The sequence below is a fragment of the Pinus tabuliformis genome, chromosome 1_1 (genome assembly GCF_031772625.1).
Source record: "Pinus tabuliformis cultivar Carrire ecotype Pingquan chromosome 1_1, CPIR1, whole genome shotgun sequence".
NCBI lineage: Eukaryota > Viridiplantae > Streptophyta > Pinopsida > Pinales > Pinaceae > Pinus > Pinus tabuliformis.
The window spans coordinates 763,902,307-763,910,470 of record NC_142297.1 but is presented as its reverse complement, the minus strand read 5'-3'; the positions used below and the strand labels follow the sequence as shown (position 1 = coordinate 763,910,470).

General features: G+C 33.4%; 1 pseudogene; it reads left to right on the top strand.

Annotated features, from left to right (window-relative positions):
• The first annotated feature begins 295 nt into the window (after positions 1-295).
• On the top strand, positions 296-2,716 carry LOC149216265 (beta-fructofuranosidase, insoluble isoenzyme 1-like; annotated as a pseudogene).
• The last annotated feature ends 5,448 nt before the right edge of the window (positions 2,717-8,164 follow it).

Here is an 8,164-nt window from a genome sequence, read left to right as displayed (position 1 = left end):
TTTCCCATTCTTTTATGTCACTCTTGAAATTCTATTTACTGCTTTTTCCTGTTCTTCTTCCCTCGCTTTTGGCAAGAAGTGATTAGTAACATGATCGTTCACTCGATTGCAAATCTAATGGCCGGTGCTATACAATAAAAGAGCATGTGAACGTATAGCATTTGGTGTATTCGGTTCTGGTCACAGAATGGGGTCATGGGTTTGAGGCGTTCCAATCTATCTCATAGCTCTAGCAGGGCTCTGTTTAGGCATCTGTATTGTTATGTGGGTTTCTCATCTGGAAAGTACTGTCAACACCACCGGAACAAATGTTCAAATCTGGTATCGCACGGCCTACCATTTTCAGCCTCAAAAGAATTGGATGATGGTGTACAATCCATACTATTCCAGATTTTTCATAACAAGCCTGTATTTCACATTACTGCCGATCTACTAACTCTGTTTCGTTATGTTTGTGTTTGCCTCCATTACTATGTCGCAAACCTCCAACAGACCTAAATGGTGACCTTTTCCTTCCTCTTCAATTCATTCATTCAATAGTTCTCAGATTTAAAATTATCTGTGATGAAATCAAACTGGGCTCGTTTTGCAGTGCCCGTGTTCTACAAAGGGTTTTACCATCTCTTCTTACCAGAATAATCCTCAAGGAGCGGTGTGGGGAAATACTGTTTCGGGGCATGTTGTTTCTGAGGATCTCATTAACTAGCATTCACTGGATCCTGCCATTGTTCCGAGCGAATGGTATGATATAAAGGCTTGCTGGTCCGGTTCGGCGACGTTACTGCCTGGAGACAAGCCTGTAATTCTTTATACTGGATGGGCCAATTCATCCCAACAGGTGCAAAACGTGGCCGTTCCTAAGAATATCTCTGATCCTCTTTTGAGGGAATGGGTGAAGATACCTCAAAATCCTATTCTGATTCCAAGCGATGGAATTAATGGGACTTTCTTTAGGGATCCCACCACTGGATGGCTGGACATGGATGGAAAATGGAGGATTGTAGTTGGAAATAAGAGTAATCGTAGCGGGGTGGCTCTGTTATACGAAAGCGAGGATTTTGTCAATTGGTTGAAGGCCGAGCATCCTTTACATTCGTCAAACTTGACAGGAATGTGGGAGGGTCCTGATTTTTACCCTGTTCCTCTTTCTGACACCAAAGGGCTAAACACTTTCGTAATTGGGCCCTCTCTCAAACATGTTTTGAAGCCGAGTCTGGGTGATAACATGATCGATTATTATACAGTGGGAACTTACTTTTCTGGTCAAGATCGATACATGCCCGACAACACTAGTAGCGACGATAAAAATGGGTTGAGATATGACTATGGAAAATTCTATGCCTCCAAGTCCTTTTTTGATCAATATAAGTAGCGGTGAATTCTTGGGGATGGGTGAATGAATCAGATAGCGTCTCCAATGATATTACCAAGGGCTGGTCCGGTCTTCAGGTAAAGTCAGTCTGATCACACCTATTACTCTTATATGTTGTTTACATTTTTTATTTCTTCTACTTCTTGATGCAGATGTTTGTGCTTTGTTAAGGCCATTCCAAGAACCATCTAGCTAGACAACATCACTAGAACACAACTTTTGCAGTGGTCAGTTTCCAAAGTAGAATACCTTCGTCAGACAAAACATTGACCTCAGCAGTGGATCCGTTGTTGCAATTGCAGGGATAAACGTAGTGCAGGTACTTACTACACCAATAAATTTCTTTTAATTCAGTACATTTTACCTAACAATTGTTTGCTCAGAACATCTCAATGGTCGTTTTAATGTTTAGACTAATTAATTGTCCCAATATTGATTTTAGGTATCGAGTTAGTACTTCTTTTGCTAGTTTTTAAGATTCTTATAGGAGGGGAATCGGACAAGCCGTCTATGACCTTAGTTGAGGCAAAGATCTCTTTCATGACTAAACAAATTTTAAGAAATTATTTCCTTTTTTTGTGGCTGTGGTTTCATTTTATTAACTTACTCGGTTAATTTGTCATTGTTATTAGGCTAACGTGGAGGTCTCCTTCGATCTCCCAAGGCTCGAAATCATAGAGTTCGAAGAAGAGATGGGAGTGAATTTGACAGCTCAAAAACTGTGCAGCCGGATTGGCTCATCTACGAGGGTTGTTCTTGGGCCATTTGGGTTGCTTGTTTTGGCTTCCAAGGACTTGAATGAACGCATTTCTATGGTTTTTCAGATCATTTGCTCTCGAAACGGATTGAAGATATTAATGTGTAGTGACCAGAGCAAGTATAAATTCATGAACACTATAACTTATTAATCTGAACATTCCAAGAAAAAGAAAAGTACATTAATCTGTCATATTGTGTTAATGCTTGCAGATCGCCTTTAGCGAGCGACCTTGATAAGACAACATATGGTACCTTCGTGAATCATGTGGGGTCCTTCAAGGGGCAGACCCCTTCACTTCGAATCCTGGTAAGATGCATAATATTGGTTAATTTGTTGGCAATTTTTCATGGTTGTGGAAAATGGAGTTCCAGATAACATTACAATGGCAATGAAATAAATAGCAAGTTGATCATTCCATCATGGAGAGCTTTGCAGAAGGGGGAAAGGCATGCATAATGGCTAGGGCTTACCCCACCCTAGCAATTGGCGAAGACGCCCATCTCTACGTCTTCAACAATGGCACATCCTCTGTCACGGCCAGCAAATTGATTGTGTGGGAAATGGCTTCCTCAAATGAGTTATAATGTCTTGAACAGTAACAGAGAGTAGTCTAACGAAGTGGAGGAGTTGCCTGGAAAGTTATGGTAATTCGAGTTATATTTAGAGAAAATTTGGCAAAGATTTTTGTAAATCCAAGTTATAATTGTTAAACTTCAAAATTTGAGGAGTCCTAGACGTTTTTGATGGTGTTGAATCCATTTCCTCCGTCAAAAACACTATTCAAACACTGCCTCTACAAGATGTTTTGAAATTTTTTTTCCCAATTTCCGACCATGTTTGGCCATGTGAACAATTCCTCCGCTTCGTTAGATGACTCCCATAACAGCGATATCTCGACTCCTATAACAGAGATATCTGTCGTTCACGAAGCATTAAGGAAATGGGCAACTATAAGATTTATTCTAATCGAGCCTTCCAAACAGATCCTGTATTGTTGGGGAAAATTAATTGCATGGAAAATGGCTTCCTAAAATGAGTTATAATATCGTGAACAATACCAAAGATAGGAATCAAGATCTGCCGTCCCCAACAAAAATCAGGATCTACTGTCGTACATCCCAATTCTAGGATTCGTTAAACAAAATAATCGAGATCTGACTTTTCCAGAAAAGCCAATTCAAAAAACTAGCCCAAAAATTAATGAGCTCTATTTCTCTGTTCAACCGATGTGCATCTTCAACTTTAATATTTTTTATTGGTTGGTTTGTTTAAGAAAACCACCGTCTATGCGTGAAGGGTTATGAAGCGTTGTGAAAAAATTTATTTCTTCGGAAAGGTGGGAAAGAAAGTCAAGCAATCAAGTTGATAATTAAGAAAATGTAATGCCAAAAATAACTAACGTTTATACGAATAAAATAATAATATGTGGATTACATATGGTTGATTAATTGATAATAATGGATTAAATGTATGGATATTGTTATAGTTATTTACTAGATGGGGGAGCAGAGTGATATTTTTACATAGAAGGTAATAAAAAATCTTTTTTATATAAATTTTATTAAAAGTTATTTATTAAAAAAAATAATGTTATAATATATAAAATTATAATTTGAATAAAATATATTATTTAATATTTATGAGAAAATTTAATTGATAATTGTTTTGTATGAAGCATCAGATAAATTATGAAACTTTAAATCCATTCTGAGTCAAATATACATGTATATAATTCAATATTGTTAATGGTAAAAAATGTTAGAAATACATACATGTATATAATTCAATATTGCTAAATGTTAGAAATAAAAAATGTTAAAATCTATTCAACTAGGTTTCAAGAAGTTGCACTTCATCGAAACATAACATTACGAATTTTAGCAATACCATTCATATATGGTTGGTAATGTTAGAAATAGTAATAGAGAGATAGAAAATGTTAGAAGTTATTTAACTTGATTTTGGGAAGTGCCACTTCAGCAATACCATTCATACATGGTTGGTAATGTTAGAAATAGTAATAGAGAGATAGAAAATGTTAGAAGTTATTAGTTCCTGCCTGGGACTAATAGCGATCGATCGATGGTTGACCTACCATTACTTGATACTTTGACCGGTTTTTTTTCGTGTTTTCACATTTTAACCTAAGTTTGATGCTCCCAATTTTATTCAACAAAATTTTACCCAAAGTTTTTGGTTTGGCAAACTATTGAGGTCTTATTGCAGCCTTATTGAGGCAATCTCATATTATCCAAAGTACGCTGTGGTTATTTTATCCATATCACCTGTTCAATGAATTTTGATGTAAAAAGTTTATTTTATTTTGCACCCTTTTGCATGGTAGAAAAAAATCATAGGGGCAAATTTGAGTTATAGATAGGTATGGAAAACTTTCATGTTTAGAGAATAATTAATTATTTTTTTCCAATTTTAAATCTGGAAAATATATAGTTAATGTTATTTTTTACATTTTAAATAGTAAATAGTAAAAGTATAATATTAATTTTACTTTTTATTTTATAAAGATCATCAAATTGACTCTTCTACTGTACGTTTTCTAAAATTAAATAATATATAATTTATTTTATTTTTTTATTAAATAATTTTTTAATTTTAATTAATTAAAATATTATAATTTTATTTTTCCCTCTTTAACCTTGATATATTTTTAATATATTTTACATCTTAAAAAACAATCATACCCTTAATGTTTAACTATATAAAAAAAGGATATATAACAACCTACAATGTTTCTTTTTAAATTTATAGTTTTTTCTTAATTTTAAATAATTAAAAAGTATGACTATTTTATTAAAAAAATATTTTTAGAACTATGGAAATCAGAAAAGGCCTATGATAATTCATAAAATAATTAATTAAATTTAATAAATGATAGGGAAAAATGTGAATACTGGGAGGTCCTTTCCACATGTATATCAACGCTCCTTCCGCATGGCTATTAGCATGCAAAGCCCCTTCCATATGGCTATTAGCATGCAACTCTGGTATGGTATGGTAAAAGATAGTCGCCGCCTGCCCAGAAGAGTCTGCAAGATTACAATTGCAGTCCTTGAACGTGCTCTGTTATCTACAAGCTTGAGTCCCTTGAGTCTGCAAGATGCCATTGAGTCGCTTGAGTCTGCAAGATGGCATTGTGGAAGGCAGTAGCATTGTAGTTTGCGACCTGACAGACCTGGTATGTATCAGACTATCTTTATGTATTTGGGCAAACTTCAGATGCAACTAACTCCGGAGAAGTACCTTACTTGTTATTTACTTGTTATTTTGTGTTATTACGCTAGCTGCTACTTGTTATTTACTTGTTATTTTGTGTTATTACGCTAGCTGCAAGGGATCTACCTGCAGAGGATCATGGAGAACCTGTTAATTTAAAGCATAAATTTAGCACCGTGGCTTCAAGGTGAAATTACCAAAACCTTAATAAAAAACTCAACGAGAAATGCATCCATTTTTTGCTTTAATTTCCTCTGCTTCTTTAATTTCCTCTGCATTTAAATGCATTTTTTTTTTCTTTAACTGTTCTTATTTTTATTTACTGCAGGCGATATTGAACATGAAAAACTTACTCAAAAACTCAACGGTAAATAACGGTAAATGCCTAATTTAGTATTCTCATTTAGTATTCTCAAGATATTTAAGGTGTTTTGGTGCATTCGAGAGAATGAGCCTATTCTGCAAAACTGGAAAAGTAGAGTTTTTATTGAATTACAATTTCATATTTTATTATAATTTAAGTTTATTTAAATGGAACAAAACTATTGGGTGCTCAAAAAATTGATTATATTTCGACCATAGTTGGGATTCTACCCAATTCTTATCAAATTTGTAACTCACAAAAAACATATACTGTCGAAAAGTCTGTTTTCTACATTGTGTATAGTAAACTGTAACAAAGAAAACATCTTTCAAATCATTAATTAAATGCAAATTATAATTAGGAGGTTTTTCAATCACATACCTGAACTGCAAGCAAAGGAAAAGACTGGCCGTCTGCACAAATAGAATGGTTCAGAGGAAACAACGGTTCCTGAATATCTCGAGGACTTTTGTGAAGGAGAACCTGTAAATTGGGCACCCTCGTCATTGCATTCCATGTTTAGAAAACCCTCGGGAGAGTCGACCAATCTGCCAGCAAAAAGGTAGAAATGAAGGAGCACCATTTCCAGGCTCATGGATGAATTCGTTCGGAAGCAGTGGTGTACCACAAGCCTCCATACAAAGCCACCATTCTTCGACTTGAATCTGCTTTGCGCAGAAATGTCCAAATCAGATATATATGATGCGGTGTGCAGTTTTGAGTGGAAGTTTTCAGCTTAATTGAAATGAGGCCCGGAATTGTTCATTCCAGCCTCCTGGTCTTCCATTTCATACCTCGAAAAGTAAATTATCTGACTTGAACTATTCCCAACATCCATTTCTCTGAGATTAAGAAAGGATGTACCAGTGAAAAACAAATTATATTATATTAGAGGAGTTACACCTCGGATGGGGAATGAAAGACTATCAGAAGGAAGGTAGAAAACAGAGGAGGTAGTCGTCTAATCCTCTAGCTGGACCGGTTTCAATTACTAAGGAAAGACTGTCAGAGAACTCGATGCACCACTCCTAATAGATGCCCCGAGAACAAAAATGTAGGACAACCGGCCATGAGAAACATATCAAACTCAAGAAAGTCCCCGAACATAAAACTCAGGAATCACGGGGAGATTTTACGATCAGAGAAGCTGTGGGATCAACACAGAAGTCGTTGTATTGAAAATACACCAGGTAGAGGATCAGAGAAGTTGTGGGATCGACACAACAGTTGTTATATTGAGAAAATGCCAGGTGGAGTGCACACGTGGTGCATGCATATCAGGCATGCTACCCAAAAGTTTTTTACTCTTTTACCTTTTTAATATTTTATTTCAATTATTAATATTTAATAATTTATTTTATTTCAATTATTAAGATTTAATATTTTATTTAAATAAATAAGTAAATGTATTAAAGATTTTTGCAGTGACTTGAATTTATTAAGATTTAATATTTTATTTAAATAAATAAGTAAATATATTAAAGTTTTTAGTAGCAACTTGAATTTGAATTTTCTTGAATTGAATCTTTGGATTCACTGGAATATAGTGCTCCTAAAGAAGCAGTGATGCATTTAATTTCTTCCGTGTGAAAGGCCTCATAATGCCAAGATTCCAAATTGAGAAGATCCATTTTAAGACTCTTCAAAAAATCAGTACAGGTTCCTTACTCTTCGCAACTAAAAGGGTTTAAGCTCGAACTCAATTTCCATGGTTCCAACAACAAATGATCTTGTCTGCTCATGAGACTTGACTTGTTTTTTCTTCTTATAATAAACTTATGAGAATCATATATATATACACACTTTTCCTTTCAAATTATTATATTTAATATTTATAAATTAGTGAAATATATTAAAAAAAAATTACATCTATTTCATAAAAATAATTTTATAGTTAAAAACATTTAATTGAAAAAAAATAATATATATATATATATATATATATATATATATATATATATATATATATAATTTATTTTAATGAAATATATTTGCCTTAGAAGTTTTGATGGGTGGTCATATGCTCTAAAGTAATTAGAGGTAAAAAAAAATGTGTGAATCTGATCGTTAAATATTATACTTTCCAAAAATATTTTAACAAGAGATTTAAATAAACTATTTGAAGATTTATGTTACCTAACTTCATATATATTAATATATAGAAAAAAAAATTAGTTGAACTTATATATACGCTATTTAGTATTCAAAAATACAATTTAAACAACTAATTATATTTTACATTTTAAAAGAAATTACACGTGAATTTGATCCCTCTCAGCTCATGTAAGATCTATACTTAAAAAAAATCTATGCTAGTATATTTAAATGTCTTCTATCATAATAAATAAAATACATATTTTAATATTTTATGATATGTTGTATTCTAATAAATAAAATAAATAATTTTATATTTTATAACTCTAAATAACTTTAT